The sequence below is a fragment of the Xiphophorus couchianus genome, chromosome 7, assembly GCF_001444195.1.
Source record: "Xiphophorus couchianus chromosome 7, X_couchianus-1.0, whole genome shotgun sequence".
NCBI classification, from domain to species: Eukaryota; Metazoa; Chordata; class Actinopteri; order Cyprinodontiformes; family Poeciliidae; genus Xiphophorus; species Xiphophorus couchianus.
The window spans coordinates 20,767,686-20,787,244 of NC_040234.1; the positions used below are offsets into that span (position 1 = coordinate 20,767,686).

Below are 19,559 nucleotides of genomic sequence, written 5' to 3' on the forward strand. Positions count from 1 at the left end.
TAGAACAGAGCCTTGTAGAAGACTTTGTCGCTTTTTATTATTTAGATTTTGCTAAAGAAAAAACAACACAGCAATAAGATACATGCTAAATGAGGTTCTGCTCATTTTAAGAGCTGTGAGGACTAGAGAGTGGGAGGACAAGCAAATCTAGAGTCAATTTGGCCTTTTTAAAGTTTACAAAGCAAACTGGTGTTATTTTAGGTTAGAGCAACAAATGATCAAAAATATGAAAAGTATGAAAACTAAATAAATCATAATTGGTGTTTTTATTATCTTCTTGCATAAAATTTAGAATTCACTTTTCTAACAATAGACTTTCAAAAGACTGTATAAAGCACAATCAACATTACCACATTTGGCTAGCAATATGGCATATACTAAATATCTCTGTCAATAATTAATGGAGTCACCAATCAGGCTGCAGTGGCGACCATTGCTGTTGTTTGTAAGCATAAAGTCTCTAAAGTAAGAAAAATATGGATCAAAGTGAAAGCTATCACCTCAGTTAAATTTTTAAGTGTTTTCCGTCACAAAAACATCTGTCATATACAAAACATCTGTTGACATCCACAACAATTTATCTCTTTTTTTAATTCTTTTTTTTTTTTTTGCGAATAATGTTTTGACCCATGGGACCTTTTATTTATGTCCATAAAGAACCAAACTGAAGTATTACATAAACATATTTTTTAGAATTGTTCTTTTAAATATTTGTGGATCTCTTGCACAACAGAAGAGAATGCAAGCAGAGTGATTTGGGGTAAAAGTAAATATCAACCAAACAAACAGTGTGCAGCAGCTTATTTTTGTTTAGTACGATGATCTAAAACATATAACAAGTTTCCATTTCTATTCAAAGCAACTTTTATTTGCATATGCAAACAGTTTGAAAGAATATGCCTTCACTTTATAAGTCAAATATTTAAAGCAGTTTTTTATTTACTTTGGCTGAACTTTCATAGCAGATCTTTAACTACATACATCAAAGCCTCCAGAAAAAGATTTTTTTTAAAGTTCTAGATTTATTGCACATAACTTACATTGAAAAAGTTAATCTGATTCTAAAAACGTCCCAGAATAATAAACATCTCATGAAGAAATAAGAAACCATACTCTTCTATAACATAAATGCGTTTTGGGGGGTTTAGGCTCCAAAAAACAAGCAAATTACTGCAATAAAATTTGCTTAATTAGTCAATTGTGTTCTCTGCTTTGTATTCAAAAACTTTACATAGCACAATAACATCTAGACTTTTTCAGCATCGACCATAAGTGATCATTTAATGGTAGGCACATAAATATCCATGCCAGAACTCAAAGGAAATAATCATGGATCCTATGATCTGCCATCAAAGATCCCTGCTCATGCAATTTTTTGGTGTACATATTTCGGTTTTGGACTTGATGCGTTCTGTGTAAAATTTTCACTTCATGTAGTAAAAGATTACATTTTCCACCATCTCTACATAAAAAGTTTTAAAATAAATAAAATGTTTGAAAAATCACTTTGCTGAGATTTTTTGTTTTTTTGTAAATCTTTGATGGCACAACTATTGTAACGCTCGCCATTTAAACACATGTTGTGAACTTTGATACTCGTGTAAAATAGTATGATTTTGATTTTTTTTTTTCGTATTTCTTATTTTTTACTCTTACCATTTTCCTCAGGGCAAAATAAGATGAAGTTAATACAACTCAATAGCTAGAGGGCAATACAAATGGGCGTAAAGGGCTTTATTAATTCCTCAAGGAAACAAAAAATCATGAGCTTTTAATTTAAAGCTCTTTAAAAACTGCAATAACCTTAAAAAAGCAAAATTTTAAATGCTTCAAATGAGCTTTTTTTACTATTGCAAATAGTAAAATGTTCTGAATTAAAGATTGTGAATGTAGATGATACTGAGACTATGAAGTTTGATCAAAAATTTAAATGAGAAAGTTGTTTGCTGTTGACATGACAACCCAGCAAAAGCAAATGTTTATTACCACTTTAGATTAAAGCACAGAACATTCTTTAATTACATCAAACTCTCCATGGTTTCATATGCTATTGATCTTAGAAAAAAAAATCTATGTGCATGTAATGAGTTCCCATAATTAAAAGAAAAAGCTTAAAAAGGTATAACAATTAAAAAATCCATCAAAAATCAGCCTATTTTATTGAATTTTAAACCAAAAAGTTTTTATAAACTGTCATCGTTCTCAGACTTCTCTGACCAGATTCTTACTTGTGTGTTCAGTTTGCCAATTTACTTGTTGCTGTAACCTTAAAAAAAACCTGAATGCATAATTTTCAGATGTATGCCATCCGAGAACAATCTAAGTGGTTTTCAACAAGTACATTTTAAACATCAACTATATTTACTCCAGACCCTCTAATCTTGTTCGTCAACCAGCAGAGTGTCTCAGATTGAGATGATTACTGCCATAAAACAAGCTTTGAAAGAAATAAATAAGAAACCCTTTCTTTATGAAAAACATATGTTTTTCAACACTTGACATGCCATCCAATCTTAAGATCTTTAGATTTTTGCCATGAAAACGTTTCACAATCACAACTGCTTATGGAACAAATCTAACATTTTAAGCATTTTAATCAGTGAACAACAGCAGAAAAAACCATATTAGGACACAAAAATGTAAGAAAAGGGTAAATTAGAAAAAAAACACAAAGAAAAATATTTTAATTGTCAGCATATAGTTCATTTGTATAATGAAATACTTTAAAATAAAAAGGTCATTTGAAAAAACAAGCCCATGCATTTACAGACAAAAGGGCTTAATCACAAAACAGAAAACACATCATCCAAGGCTGTGAAGGATGGATGTGAGATTGACTGAGGGAAATGAGTGTGTTGGGTAATTTTTTTGATTTAGCTATTCTTGCTGAAAATAGACAAAAGAAAGGAGAGTTTAAACAAGAAATGGTTTTGCTCGGGAAAAGACATGCAACCAGTCACACATGTAGGTTTGTAAAATTTGGATTAGGACATTTAATATTCAGTTTTAAACTGTGTCGATAAAATTATGAATAGTTCAAATTCAAACTATTTAATCTTTTACTGTAGCAGCATACTTAAATATTGGAAATCTTAGATAATTAAATCTTTAATCTGAGTATATTAATTCACTAAAGGAAAAAATAGGCATCTATGAACCAACCAGCTGTTTGAGAGCCCTTTATTCTACAACTGTTACGTCCCCAAGGTCTAGGGGTTCACATAAAAATGTGTCCAGAGAAAAAGTGGAATGAAAAAATGATTTATTACAAAAAGATGGTTTTCACAAAATCAAAACACAATACAACTTAACCCAATTAAACAAAAGTAAATGACCAACAAATTCAGAAATCACTGAGTGCAAATTAAATAACAAGATGTTCAAACACATCAGTCTAAAGTAACTCAAAACAACCAAAAGGAAAGGACAAAAGGGAGCACCAAAACCTCCCAAACACAAGCCTCTAGCTTGTTTGAGATTTATCTAAAGCAGATTCAAATCACTTAGCAAAATAAGCAAGAACAAAATTGTTCAAACTGTCCAAAAACAGTTACCAAACACAGAAGGTGGGGGCTTCACACAACCTCTTCCTGCTAGCTGCCCCACTGGAGGAATGAATTCAGATGTCTTTTATATGGTGCAGGTGGGCCTCATCAACGTCTGATTGGCTTTGCTGATCCAATGGGGTGGCTGTTCCCCTGCAGCCTCTAGGCAGCCAATCAGAAAGGTGTGCCCGCACAGCTGGTCCTGCATAACAGAAAAAAACAAGGAGCCTGCACAGCCTCAAGAGGCCAGGGGCCGTAACAACAACCATTTAATGGTTGAAGGCATTAATGGTTTAATCCATTAAATGGATTAAACTTTTTCCAGTCATCATGACCACTCAAAGAAAAGCACTTTACACTAGAGTCACATTCACCCATTTGCTCTCACAAACACACAACACTGATTGCAGTTAAGTGCCTTGCCTAGGAGCGCATGGACATGTGGCAGGAGGAAGCTGGAATCGAACCTACAACCTTGATCAGAAGACGACTCCTCTACCCACAGAGCCACAGTCACCCCATTTCAAAGCATGATGCATAATGTTTGCAGAATTTAACTGGAGCTGTGTGCTTTGGTCAAGTGAAACTAAGACTACATTTTTCAGCCACGGTTCAACCATTTGTAGAAATCAATATTTTTAGACAGATTTTTCAAACAAACTGAAAAGGTGTGCCACAGATGGTCAGATCAGTGTTGCAATAATTGGACTTGGATGTTTTTCCACAATTCTAACTTTGACCTTCCTATCGACAAATCCTAAGCCCAAACACATGCATTCATAGGAATAAAAATAGAGGGACAGCATCATCATTCCACACAGATGGTAGATGCATTTCTCAAATCAGTCGCAGCAAAAGTGGAGGTTATGAACCCTTCACATAAAGTTAGTTACTCATAAACAAACATTTGTTTCTGCTAAAGTCACATTCCTGCTCTTTTAAGAAATAAATTACTCCTGCTCCAAACCAGGCCTGTCAGGGATAAAATACACTCAGAAGAGCAGAGGGTGACTTTTTAGTCTCGTAAAGCAGCTTGGTCAGCACCAAATCACAACAGATGAATGGAACGGGGAGAAAATGTAGAAAACGAATAAAATGATTAAGGATCAAAAATAGTTCAGTCACTCCTTTTCCTTATAGAGTAGCAAAATTCTCCTTATTTTAAATCCATGGAAATTAACTACCATTAATATAAATTAAAATAAATTTATTCCAATTTAAAATGCTGAAGGTTGGCCCATTAACAAAGATTATAAAAAGTGGGTTATATATTTTTCTTGAACAAAACAAATATAAATAATGAAGGTATACTTGAGTACATCTATGCCATTCCTCATATTCAAGAGCGTAAGGGTATTGAGGTCACCCCTCCAACAACACAGAGCATTCATCCATCACATGATGGATTCACTGGACTATTGCAATCATTCGAGAGAGGGGACAAAATCAAGTGAAATAAGTTTAGATTATATTTTTTCTTTTTCTTAATTTAGTCACATTATTTTGAATGTCTATGTCTTTGATAAAAACAGATTTTTAGATTCATGCTTGGATATAAAAAAGAGTAAACCAAGCATTTTGAAGGAACTGTCTGTAGATCTCAAAGATGGAAATTAAAAAGAATCAAATTTGGGTAAGAATACAAATCTAATTTGACAACATTACCAATACCGAAAAACAGTACTGTCTTCAATATTTGGAAATAGTAATCTTAAAAGATTTTGCTTCCAGAGCCAACTGAGTAATCAGGAAAGAATGGGCTTTGGTCAGAGAGGAAACCAAGGGCTGAATAGTAACTAAGGCACAATTTCAGTGTTTGTTGAGATTGAAGAATGACCCAGGTCAACCAATTTTAAGGAAATCCACAAACCCACCATGTTCATGTGGAGTCCCCAAATGAACATGACAGCTTGCTTGTATTTAACACGATAAAGATAGTCAGAACAGGGGAAAAATAAATTCTACTGAACCCAAGATTTAATTCTTTGAAAGAACTTCAAGAATTATACATGAGATGAATAGGCACTACATCTCCAGTTCCTGCTGTCTGGATGTTTTACCCACACATTTCTTTAAGAAAGTCCTGCCTGTTATTGCTTCTGATCTGATCCAAATAGTAAACTCATCGCTCTCATCAGGCGTTTTCCCCCAGGCTTTGAAAACAGCAGTAATCAAACCACTTATAAAAAAGAACAATCTGGACAAATCACTAATGCAGAATTACAGGCCGATCTCCAACCTCCCATTCATCAGCAAAGTTATTGAAAAAGCTGTGTGTAAACAATTAACTAGCTTCCTAACTATAACCAACCGCTTTGACTCCTTCCAGTCTGGTTTTCGTGCTCACCACAGCACGGAGACCACCCTCGTAAAAGTGTTCAATGACATCCATATAAATACGGACTGTGGCAGAACCACAGTGCTGGTTCTGTTGGACCTCAGTGCAGCTTTTGACACTGTTGACCATGACATATTACTGAATCGACTGGAGAGTTGGGTCGGACTCTCCGGTCCAGTGCTTAACTGGTTTGAATCCTACATAAAGAACAGGGATTTCTTTGTTTCAATTGAAAACTTTTCATCAAAGAGGTCAAAGGTCACATGTGGGGTACCCCAAGGTTCAATCCTAGGACCCATTTTATTCAATATTTGTATGCTCCCACTAGCTCAGGTTATAACAGGAAATAATATTAGCTACCATAACTATGCAGATGACACACAGCTCTACATTACGATGTCACCAGGTGACTCAGAGCCCATCCAATCACTGAACAGATGCTTAGAACAGATAAATGTGTGGATGTGCCAAAACTTTCTCCAGCTGAACAGAAACAAAACTGAAGTTATTATTTTTGGAACTGAAGAGGAACGATCTAGAGTCAATGCACAGCTTCAGTTATTACAACTGAAAACCAGCGATCAGGCCCGAAACCTGGGAGTAGTGATGGACTCTGACCTGAACCTCCAGAGCCACATAAAGACAGTTACAAAGTCGGCCTTCTATCACCTGAAGAACATTTTCAGGATTAAAGGACTAATGTCTCAGCAAGATCTAGAGAAACTCATCCATGCGTTCATCTTCAGTCGTATTGATTATTGCAACAGCGTCTTCACAGGTCTGTCCAACAAATCAATCAAACAGCTGCAGCTGATCCAGAATGCTGCTGCTCGCGTTCTCACTAAAACCAGGAAGATGGAGCACATAACACCAATTTTAAAGTCCCTCCACTAGCTCCCTGTAGCTCAAAGAATAGACTTTAAAATACTGTTGTTAGTTTATAAATCACTGAACGGCTTAGCACCACAACACATTAAAGATCTGCTTTTATTGTATCAACCTTCCAGACCTCGCAGGTCTTTCGGTTCTGGTTCTGATCTGCATCCCCAGAACCAGAACCAAACGAGGAGAAGCAGCTTTCAGCATCTATGCACCACAAATTTGGAACAAACTTCCAGAAAACTGTAAAACAGCTGAAACACTGACTTCTTTTAAAACTCAACTGAAAACCCACCTGTTTAGAATTGTATTTGAAATGTAATCAATTACAAATTTATTGATGTAACTTGACTTAATGATTGATTCTATATTGCATTGTGATTCTGTGTTTGTAATGATGTAAAGCACTTTGAAATGTCTTGCTGCTGAAATGTGCTATACAAATAAAATTTGATTGATTGATTGATTGATTGATTGATTGATTGATCTGTATTGTGATGCATGGTGGTGTCACCATGATACTGTGAGGATGTTTTTCTGCGTCAGTAACTGGTTGAGCAATCAACTTAGATGGCAAGATGACAACTGCCAAGTGTAGAGCAATTGTTCAAGAAGATATGCTACAGAGTGCCTCGAATTGGACAGACCACCCAACCTGAACCTTAAGCTTCAGCTGTAGATAAGAATGGAAATACCAATTGTGCCAAGCTAATAGAAATATATCAGGAATGAAATGCTGTTAATATTTGTACTATATCACTATAAATTAAGATATATGTGGTATTTGCAGTGCCATCCATACATTGCTTTGATGACTAATAAAGTGGGAAAAGAGTGAGAAAAAGATTCAATTTATCCAAAAATGTGTCCAAAATGTTCTTCAATCTTTGCATAAATTTTCTTTTACAGCTACCGGTATATTGTGCTGGTCAGCAGTACTCATACCCTGTTTGGCCCTTGAATTCTTCCCATTCAATGCAATGTGGATGTGACCAATGTACACACACACAAACAAGCAACAATAGGATGTTGTGGGACTAAAAAAAACAAAAAGTTAGAAAGCCTGATATGATCAATTCAGGGAGGTCTACACCATAATTATAACAAACCAAAGATGTTTCTACTGTTGCAAGCCGGGAAAGAATGCAAACAAACACACACACAGGCCAGTTTCAATGACCCCAGAAGTCAAATCTGCAGCATGAAGCAGTTTCACAGTTAAGGGAGGTATTGTTTACCAAGAATCAATCAAAACTGGTAGGACACCATATTATCCTGGGTTGTCCACTGCTTTATTCCATGTTAAAATGTAGAATTTACAAGAAATGTGTTATAGTTGATACTTTCTAAAAATAGTTTTATAGTTTTAGACTTAGTTGAGCTGGAAGCCTCAACTAAGCTGGAAGCCTTTAGGTGTTAGTCTCTGTCCCTTTGCTACTCAACCATTTCCAATTTCCCATTCATTACTACTGGCAAAACATAATAATTACCAAAGCTCTTTATTAGATTTCACTTTAAAACACAAAACACGCAGTTCACGCTCCAATTGCTTCTGGCATACGGTTGTGATTTGCATTAACATATAGCTGTTAAAATTATACGGTTAATAATCCTTCAGATCTCTAACTTGCATGAAAACAAACTGCAGATGTTATCTTAACCTCATCCACCTACATCAAGCCTTCCCATGAAACAGGCAGAAAGAGGGAAAAGTTCAAGGTTTTAAGGCACTAACTTCCAATTTTTTTTGCCTGACCAGCACTTATGATTGATGTGAGTTTGAACAAAACCTTACTTATCACATGTGGTTTTCATATGGGGATGATACAGAGTGAAACAGTAAAGGGGCTGGGATTGATTGAAGTAAATAGTGATAGTCAGGACACTCTATAAATCTGACGTGCAATAGGGAACACATTGGCGATGTCACTCACAAACAATTTCCCCACAGAAAATGAAGCACACAATTTGAAGGAATCGAAGTGGGAGAACTGTGGCAGATCTGCATAAAACTGGATTTTTCTCAGTGGTTGAACTGTTCTGTAGCTGTTTTATCATGACTACAATTATCATTTATAAACAAAGCAGGATTTCTTAGACAAACAGTTACTGTGTTTACTTAGTTATGTATATGTGTAGTTATGCAGCCAATATTGATTTGCAAAACTACTCATAGTTGGTTACTTTTTCACATTTTGTCACATTACAGGGCCTTTCATTTGCTATTTTTACTGCTTAAATTTTCTTATGACAATTCTTAAATTTGAGAACATATGAAAAACAAAAATCTCTATTACAATCTAAATTTTGTTTATTATGCCCCAAGAAAATATACAGCATTTTAGAGTAATTTTCAGCTCTTTCTTAGTAAAGACCTTTTTTTTAATGTTGTCATTTAACTCCATAAAAGTTTGAATCTGTGTTTTACTCAGTTTCGAGATAGGCATATTTTGGTTTAGAGGGTTTTTGCAGCAAATTGAGAGCTAATTACTCTGCCAAATATTTCACATATCAGGTCTTTACGTTGTACTGAATGTTCCTAAACTCACAATCATAAAAAATAAATACTGTACTAACTGTTATTAGAACAAAATATTCTTACAAGACTGTTCAGTAGGTTGAATAAAGATAACTTGTGCTTGACACCCTGTATTTGTAATTGTGTAATTGGCGTGGATAGAATTACAAAACCAACAGAGCTGGTAGAGTATTCCCAGGACAATGTAGATTCTAACCAAAATGATGTTCAATAATAGACAGAGGTTGAATGATGAAAGGATTAATGTAAATGTGCGGTTCTCCACTCACTCCTAATGTTATCTGCTGAAATCTCATTCGCTCAGTCTGAGCAGCAGAAATTGTTAAAGGGCAGTGCTGCCAAACAACTTTCTTTTTTTCGTTTTTATATAAAGGCAAGAAGCCACCTCTACAACAGAGAGCACTAGTACACCTGGACCTCCGAGAGAGCCGTTATGTGAAATTTATACGAGCACAGAGCAGTGCTTCCAAATCCCTTGTCTTTGGTTCTCATCCACTAATCCACATGAGGTCTCATCCATCTCCTTTGAACTCTGCCTCTTATGGCTGCCATTTCCCTACTCTCTCCTATTTGAATTAAAATTATATCCTGTTTTGTATAAATCAGAATATCTCAAATATCCAGAGGAGCTTGATTTATGTATATGACAAGTAATAAAGCAAAGCTTCACTTTGTGTTTTGCCTTTTGGTCTGAACTAGGGCTTCATCTTGAAATTATACCTGGCATTAATTTAAGAAAGTCAGCTTATAAGAAGAAGTTCAACCATCTCCAAATTAGACCCCATTCAGTTAGTTGTCAACCTCAGGGGGACAGCAGAGCAACCTGAAAAGTAGCCTGAGAACAAAAAAGTCCATATAGACATATCAAGTGAGGTATTGAAAGCATATGGAAGATTACTACAGCAGAGGGCTCTATAAAATATGTCAGGATGTGTAGGGTGAATCACAGGAGTCTACTGAGATTTATAATGCAGGCAGTCATGGAGCAAAAAGGAATCTGAACTAGGAACACTCTGCCCTTTTTCAACATTTCACAATGGAATAAGGCTTGAAATGTAAATGCAGGCAAGCTGCTGAATAAGGCTTTTAGCCTGGCTGTGAATAAAACCCTTCCATCAATTCATTGTATATGGTTGAGTATGGATTGCATTGAATGGTCTGGTATCTATTTCCTACTCGCATTGTGCACCCTGGACAGGTCGCTGGTCCATGATAACAGAGATACACAGGAGATCAATCATGCACCCCCCCCGCCCCCCACACACACACACCTAAGGATAATTTAGAAACAACAAGCAACTTAAATAATTTTTGGAGCTGGGGGAGAATGTTGTAGTACCTGTGGAGAAGTCATGCACAGGGAAAACATGCAAACTCCCTGCAGAGAAACCCCAGGCCAACATTTGAACCCAGAAACTTTTTGCAGCAAGACATCAATGGTATTGATGTCTTGCTGCTCTATACATTGGGCTGCACCAATGTAAAGCCATGTGAATAAAACCCCTGGATGTCAATTCCATTTCTTATTACTAACTTTTTTCTGAAGGTTTTCCTCAGTTCAAACCATAATCAATATTGGCAATTGTGGGATGTCTTTCTTGGGCTAGTAAGTTTCCAAACTTTAATTTTGATTATCCATAGTGAGTGTGTAAACACCGTGGTGGTACAACAGTGGGTGTTCCAATATGCTCCAAATTACAGTGTCAGCATGTTGATGTTTAACATGTGTGTTTATCGTGTTCATGGTCTTAGTTAGGCTTTGTTTAGTAACCTGTCTGTAGAAATTTTATGACAAACATTTCTGTCTGGATCTTCCAACAAAATGACTAACAGAACCACACAATAGTTGAGGCATACAAAATTAAATGTAGGCAATGATAAGCTGTGTATATTAACATTAGTCAAGCCATACAGAAGCAAAATGCAACAGATGAAAAGAACAATTGTCACTGCAAAACAGCAAAACTTTTCAGATTTAATTGGCTCTGTTTCTGTTTTTTCAAAGGGGAATTCAAGTCCTTTGCATTACTTGGGCACTAGCTTTAATTGTCTAATCTCCATATCATTCTACTTTCTTTTTAAAGAGAACAAAAAGTTTCACAAATTATTCAGTGTTTTAAGGTACAATTCTCCAAATGTATCTTTATTTGAGAATAAACATTCTTTGTACACAATAGATGTACTCAAATTGGCACTATTTGGTTAGATAAAGTAAGCATAAAATAAGCACTGAAGAAATATAAATATCGGTATCTAAGCTTAATTCTATCTATCTATCTATCTATCTATCTATCTATCTATCTATCTATCTATCTATCTATCTATGAGCATTATCAACAGTGCTCTTCAGTGTGGAAGTTGTTACTGCAAGAAAACAACTGTGGTGTGAAATTAAAGGACACGGGAGTGATGTAAGAAGCTATTTTGCATGAAACCATATCGTCTGCAGCATTTTCTACAACATCTCTGGATATCAACAATTCTTCATTCAAACCAGGAGAGAGACTGATACTTTTAAGTCATAACAAAGTACAGTAAAGTTACTCATTTTATCCTTTGACCTTTCAACCTGTTATGGAACAATGAGAACATAGAGTTCCTGGCAACCTCTTGGAAATGTCAGTTTCAGAAAGATCCAACAGACATTATGTCTAACAAAGTTCCCAACAAGTATTTGGTGTTAACGTGTGTGTGTGTGTGTGTGATTTTATGTATTTTATTTTTTTATTATTAGAGTGAGATGCTGAAAAGAGGATAAAGGAAAGAAACCAGCAGTAAAAGTACTTATGGATGGCATTTGCCACAAGAGACATATTGCACAATATGACAGTCTGAAAATGACTTAATATAGCTAACTGACTTCAGAAAACTGCTCAAACGCCTACTTTTACTGGAGTATGCACACCTGCTGATGACTTGCAAATCAAGTGCATTTGATTAAGAGAACCTGGCTGGTACTTGTCAGATAGAAGTAGTAATGGAGTCCTTGGTTTTGCAGAAAATATTCTTCCAATTTGTTTTATTAATTATGATTGCCTGGTTATTTGTTGTATGTTTTAGTTTTGAAGAGCAGATAATTTGTATTATGTCTCAAAATAATAATAAAACAAAACTATTTACAACAAGGTTTACTTTTATTTTACATATTTTTGTGAGGAAAAAGCATATACTCCTATTACTTAAATGACCAAAGTTCTTAAAAGTATAATCCAGAACTCCATAAGTAACAATCCAGCTCAATTTTGCAACACTATATAGCCAACAATCACTGCAGTCACTAATAGCACAGCTGAAATTCTGTGACATTCAACACATAGCTCTACTTACATTAGAGCTTTAATAAATTGACATTTTTGCTCCAAAGTTTCCTTCTGTGAATGTGTAAGGAAAAATGAGATTGGAAAGAATACGTGGTCATGACACCCACTTTGGGAAAGGGGGAAAGTCCTGAAAGGTCTAAAGGCTTTAATTGCTGGACTGCAGCAATGCTAGCTTTGCTGTAGGAGTAAAAATTCTTCTCCAGTTTGGCACGGTGTGGCAGAATGTAATATGGGATGTCAGAAATGCACGGGAAACAAAGACCAAATGCAATATCCGGGAAAGGGCTTCTATGCTTTGTTTCTTTTGCTATAAACTATGAAAAATATCAAGGCCATTTCAAAAATCATCAAATATCTCCACTCGGAATATAAGTTTACCTGAGAGGACGCCAACGAGAGACTTCGTCAGACTGTCAGAGCTAATAAGACAATGCACTGAACCACAGCTATTATCAAAGAGATCTGGATTTCCAAAGCAACGTGGCGCTGGTGGTTTGGAGATAAACAAGATTCCACTTTTCATCTTCCATTTCCTTTTCCCCAGCTGGTTCCCAAAAGCCCTTTGACCTAAAATCATCTTCCTTATTCCATCTACGCATTTTGGCCTGGTGCTGGTTGGCTTTCATCACTGAAAGGAACACAAATTGCAGCAACAAGGAAGCAAATAACTCCAGTTTAACCTCAAGCCTTGGGAGAAATGTCATAACTTGAAAAACAACCTCCAGATTGCAGGACTAAACTTCAGGACTAAACAGAGGCTGTGGCCTGGGGCAGCAGAAGAAATCTGGACACTAATCCATGACAGAGACTGGAACAATGAAAAACAAGTGCAGTATGGGGGTTATAGACTGAATGCTAACATTTGGTCCTCACAACAGCACAGAAATTACAATGTAGCCTTAATTATATAATTGGGAAGCAATTGTAAAACATAACCTCAATCAACAAATGCTGATGTACAGTGGTCACATGGATGAACAAAGGAGGGTGCAATTTCCCAACAAAACCACCTGGAAAAGGAAACAAGAAAAAGGGATGCTCTCATCAAAAGAACAAAGATTTTCAACCAGATAACTTATAAAATGATATAAATGGGTTTTATATTTTAGGAGTACAATTTTCAGTATTAAACTATAAACCTAAGATGATGCATATTGTTGCCACTAAAGTAATTACCATAATGGACTGACACAATTTTAGTGATTTTAAAATGGCCAAAATATGTCATAAAGATACATAAATTATGTTTTGTGTTTAAATGCAAAATGCCAGCTAATGTTCTCCACTGTCATTGGTTATTGTTACAGTAAATCCTTGTAGCACAAGTCAACAGAATTTGAATAAGTGTTATTTTTTTTAGCAGTTTTTCCTCAGTACAGCTGTGGCTAAAATAGCTTACCACCATTGGTGTATGAACGTGTGTATGCATGGGTGAATGACAAAAGAGTGTAAATCAGTTTGGAGTCCTCAGAGTTGATAAAGCGCTACATAAATACAGACCATTTACCATTTAAAAAGTTGAGTTATATACAGAAATCTTTTTCTTTACCTGACAATTACTGTTCAAAGATCTCAAAGCCTATAAATGAGGTAGAAAATGTGGAGGAGGTTAGGTTCTGACAGAGGTACATGATGAAACTGATCAGCTAATAATGGCAACACTCAAAGAAACAATTGAAATTCATGGACATAATCTCAATTTTATGTCTCATTATTTGTTGCTCTTGTTCAGGAAATTGTGACATCAACAAAAGACTTCAGAAGACTTTATATTGGAACAACTTTGCAATAAAAGCTCAAAATTGAATTGATAACTGCACTGAACAAACCACCTTCAGGCATCTTTCACTGAATTGAACCTCTGGAGGCAAACACATTTCCTGGTATGAGAGGGCCTTCAAGTATTCATTTTAACAGAAGGTCCAGGAGCTTTCTTTGGACGGGAAATGAGATGACCTGAAAAAAAAAAGGGGTGAACTCAAAAAACGTCCAACAATATTATTGATGTCAGTCTTTGGAGAAAAACAGGAAGCTTTGAAAGATTTGGCCCTTAGCCCGCTTGTAATATCTGGACGATATGAAAAGGATATATGAATAAAACATTTATAGTTGAAACCAGATATTGACTTAGATGTTACAAATATATACAAACCGTTTTTGCTCACTGTCTGACATTGAATCAGACTAGATTTTTCCTGCTTAGGGTCAAATAGGATCCTCTCTATTTGCTAAATTTGAGAATAATGAGAGATAATCTTTTTATTACTTTTTATTACATGCATGAAAAAACTATGCATTCAAACAATTTTGAAAATTCAGACAATGTGGTATCCTGAGAAAAACCAGCTCTTTGTTCTATGCTGTGCTGTCCACAAAGGATCTGGACCTTTGAAAATTGAGAAATGATTGCTTGCTGAAAGCATGGACTCTGTTAAGGTTTTCTATTTCACCCAATAGCTAATGCTTGGCTGTAACTTATGTAATGTGCCAGTTTGACACCATGAAGCTTACAGGAAATTGTAAGCTTCTGTAAACATCCGTCCTCCACTGTGAAGAGGCAAGAGCCAGGTTGAACAAGATGGCTGTTAATATTAATGCAATATTTGGAAGCATGGCCAACATGGACTGAATGGCTTCATTCAAAACTTGCCAAACTACAACCTCATTTAGTCAAACTACAATTCTAAAACAGCACACAAAACATGAGTCATCATTCATAACTTTCTCTGTTCGCTGATGGGCCTGGTTGACATTCAGCTGGAGAAGTCAAGCTTAACGGGAGAAATCAGAAACGGAGCACTGAAGGGAAATGAGAATCAGATGGAATTGCGTGGGAATTCAATGGCCAGGCTGACAATTGGGGACAGTTTTTATGCTTCTGACAGGCTCAGTTCATAACATCTGCATTAAATGCAGGCATACCTGTTGATGCATAATTAAGACAAACCCTGAATACTGTTTGTTGTGTGAACAACACGTTTACTTTTTGAGAAGCCATCACAAAGAATTGATCACAGGTTGTTTGAAACCAGTTCTGTCAGAAGGAAGAGACTAAATTTCAGCAAACTATTGAGAAGGTTGGCATTCAAAAGTAATTCAGTTATCGTTTTTGATAATAGTGTAACAAAAAGTAATGTTTATTGCTTGTTTCATAATTGGTTACCGTATCATGTTTTTATTATGTAAATCACTTTGAACTACCTTGTTGCTGAAATGTGCTGTACAAATGAACGTAACTTGACATAATGAGTCTGAAAATGTTTGAATTTGAAGAAAATTAAATTATTTAAAAGAATTCTCTCATTTTGTTATTTAGCAAACAAAAATTTTTTTCTCAGCTCAGTTTATTCGTCTTCACCAACAGCTGTAGTGATAGCCTAACCAAGTCCCAAACTGTGATTTATCATGTCACTTGGCACAGCGAGTGTGGTTTGTGGAGAGGCGCTGTACACTCTCCAGTCTCAATGTGTAAATCAGTGTGTTAGTGTTTCTCTAGCCACGTTAAATGAGCTGCTCTTCAGTAAAGACTTTAATGGTAAAATAATACCGGGTCTGTAATTAGAGCAAATCTTGAAATCCTGTTGACTGGTGGTTCATTTGAATGGAAAACAAACACACACATCAGAACTGCTGCAGTACCTCGTTACTGATTTTTCCACTGGTTGCAGTTTTCTCCTTAATCGGAGGTTTAATGCATTCTGTACTGTTAACGTTCCCTGTCTGACAGCCTCTTGCTGATTACCAAAGCTTATTTATTACAAAAGATATCAGATGCATAAGTAATTAAATACATGACATAGAACAATTTTGTGATTTATCATACTATATCCAGAAAATATTTACACCCGTTTTTTCCACATTATTATTATTATTTTTTTTTTACAAAAACAGCCCATAGCAAAAGTGAAAATATATTTTCCGATATTTCTTTAAAATTTCTAAAAATAAATAAATAAACAGGGACATAAGTATTGCTTACACGCTTTCCGTGGATTTCCTCTGATAGTCCTTGAGATGCTTCTGCAACTTTATTAGAATCCACCTTTATGTATTTAGTTGATTGAACGTGATTTGATTTAGATGACACTTGTCTCTGTAAAGAGTCACTGTTGACTGTACATATCAGAGCAGAGATCACAAGTCCAGTTATGGACCTCAGAGTGGACTGGGTCAAGGCACAGGAGGGATACAAAATGTTTGCTAAGGATGAAAAATTGATTACCTGTATATATCGTAATTATGGGCTACTCTGTGTATATTTCTTATAAAAAATACCCAGATATATCTTTACGAATGACTTTGTACCATAAAAAATAAGAAAAACGCAAAATGGGGTTGAATTTCCAATGGCACTGAATGTTCTGTGAATATCTGTTTTCAGTTATATGTTCTGAATGTCATGATGGTAGTTTTTAACAAGCCCACATGCAGAACACAAGACAGGAGAGGTAGGATCAGTGTTAAATGATTTAATAATGATCACACAATTATCAGCGAGAATCAGGATGGTCTGGTCCAGGGGCAAAGACAGTGACGGCAACAATGGTTCACTACGAGGAAAGAGCAGAGTGGTGAGTTCAGGGGTCGTGGGAAGAAAGGAAATCTTTCTGGGAAAAACAGGCTGATTTTACTTGTTGCAGATGAACGGAGTCTTGGAGGGGAAACAAAGTATGTCCGGGGTCTCGGTTCTTGGTGGGTCCAAGAACAACGGAGGAGTGCGGCGGGCAGCGGACAGGTAGGCTCGGGTGCAGCGGAGAGACGGAGGAGTGGTACGGCCGCCAGCCGTGGGGGTCCAGGAGATAATTGCAAAACAACGGAGAGGTGAGTCTGGGAACTCGGGCAACCTGTGGATACTTTCCACGGCGTCACGAGGGTGGTTCATAAACCAGGAATTCAACCGGGATCTCATCAAAGGATCACCTAAAAGGCAACGGAGTAAACAAAGATAATTACTAGAATGTTCAAGACAACTAGAAACACAGAGACGGGCTCAGGGGGCTCAGAGGTACCGTGACTGGCTAACACTCAGGCGACGCTGGACTGGCGGCCAACTCCTTAAGTCTGCGCCGCTGATGAAGATGATCACGAACAGCTGCGGATAATAATGCACCGCACTCCAACCGGAACCTGTCGCCATCTGGTGGTAAAAGGTAATAAGGGTGCACAGGAACTCCCACCATGCAGCCAGAACCCCGGAACATAACAGTACCCCCCCCCTCAACGGTCGCCACCTGGCGGCCTAGACGAACTGGAAGGCAACGAGGAACGATAGTCGGAGATAAGGGAAGGGTCTAGGATGGAAGAACCAGAGATCCAGGATCTTTCCTCCGGACCGTAGCCCTCCCAATCGACGAGGTACTGCCAGCCGCGACCTCGCCGACGGGAGTCCACGATCCGGCGGACGGTGTATGCAGGATGACCATCAATGTCACGGGGGGGTGGAGGGGGTTCGGCTGGAGGGCAGAGCGTGCTGGTCTGGACAGGTTTGATCTGGGACACATGGAAGGTGGGGTGGACGCGGAGGGAGGCGGGCAGACGGAGACGGACAGCAGACGGACTGATTATGGTTTCAATGGGGAAGGGACCAATGTATCGGGGAGAGAGCTTCTTGGAAATGGATTTGAGCGGAATGTCACGTGAAGAAAGCCAAACCTGTTGACCTGGGATGTATATGGGTGCTGGTCTTCTCTTCTGGTCAGCCAGGCGCTTATTTCTATCTGCAGTGTGGTTGAGGTTACGGATAATGGTGTTCCAGACTTTCTGACAACGGCGGATGTGATGACGGACTGAGGTGACTGAAATATCCTTTTCCTCTGAGGAAAGAAGAGGGGGTTGATAACCAATGGAAGCCTCGAACGGGGACATACCGGTAGCTGCTGAGATGTGGCTGTTGTGAGCGTACTCCACCCAAGGGAGGAATTGGGACCAGTCAGAGGGGTTGGTGGAGGTGAAGCAGCGGAGGGTGGTTTCCAGGTCCTGGTTGAGCCGTTCAGTTTGACCGTTGGTCTGGGGGTGAAAGCCGGAAGAGAGTGAGATAGATGCGTTGAGAGCCGAACAGAAACTTTTCCAAACCTGAGAGATGAACTGAGGACCTCGGTCAGAGAGGATGTCTTGTGGGATGCCATGGAGTCGGAAAACGTGTTTGATCAGAAGTTGAGCGGTTTGAAAAGCTGTGGGTAACTTACGGAGAGGAACGAAGTGGCAGGTCTTGGAGAAACGGTCGACGATGGAGAGGATGGTGGTCATGCCCTTGGAAGGAGGTAGGCCGGTAACAAAATCTATAGATATGTGAGACCATGGCCGTTTGGGGATGGGGAGAGGTTGCAGGAGACCAGATGGTGGTTGGTGAGAGGTTTTATTTCTGGAACAGGTGGTGCAGGCATGGACATACTCACTGACATCTTTATGGACAGAAGGCCACCAAAACTTGCGGTTGACGAGTGCAATGGTACGGCTTATTCCGGGATGTGCAGAGAATTTTGAGGCATGGATCCAGTGGAGAAAACGGGCTCGGACTGAGACAGGAACGTAGAGCTTGTTGGGTGGACAGGTGTCGGGTGCAGGTTCTGTCAACTGAGCTTGTGTAATGATGTCTTCGATCTCCCAGGTAACGGTGGCGACTGTACAACTGGGAGGAAGAATAGTGGCAGGGGCCTTCTCGGAATCATCAGATGAATACAGGCGGGAAAGTGCGTCAGGTTTGATGTTACGGGAACCAGGGCGATATGAGATGGAGAGATTGAATCGAGAGAAAAATAGTGACCAGCGTGACTGACGTGGGTTGAGCCTCCGGGCAGACTGAAGGTAGGACAAGTTCTTGTGATCGGTCCAGACCAGCACCGGATGCTCTGCTCCCTCCAGCCAATGTCTCCATTCTTCCAGGGCTAATTTTATAGCTAGTAGCTCCCGATCTCCCACATCATAGTTTCTCTCTGGAG

At 37.9% G+C, this 19,559-nt stretch overlaps 1 long non-coding RNA gene across 1 annotated transcript; it reads right to left on the minus strand.

Annotated features, from left to right (window-relative positions):
- Positions 1–17,075: 17,075 nt before the first annotated feature.
- On the minus strand, positions 17,076–17,393 carry LOC114147589 (uncharacterized). Its single transcript, XR_003596082.1, has 2 exons — positions 17,253–17,393; positions 17,076–17,171 (listed from the first exon to the last, which is right to left on the minus strand). It is a non-coding gene; the product is annotated as an uncharacterized LOC114147589 (long non-coding RNA).
- Between the last annotated feature and the right edge of the window lie 2,166 nt (positions 17,394–19,559).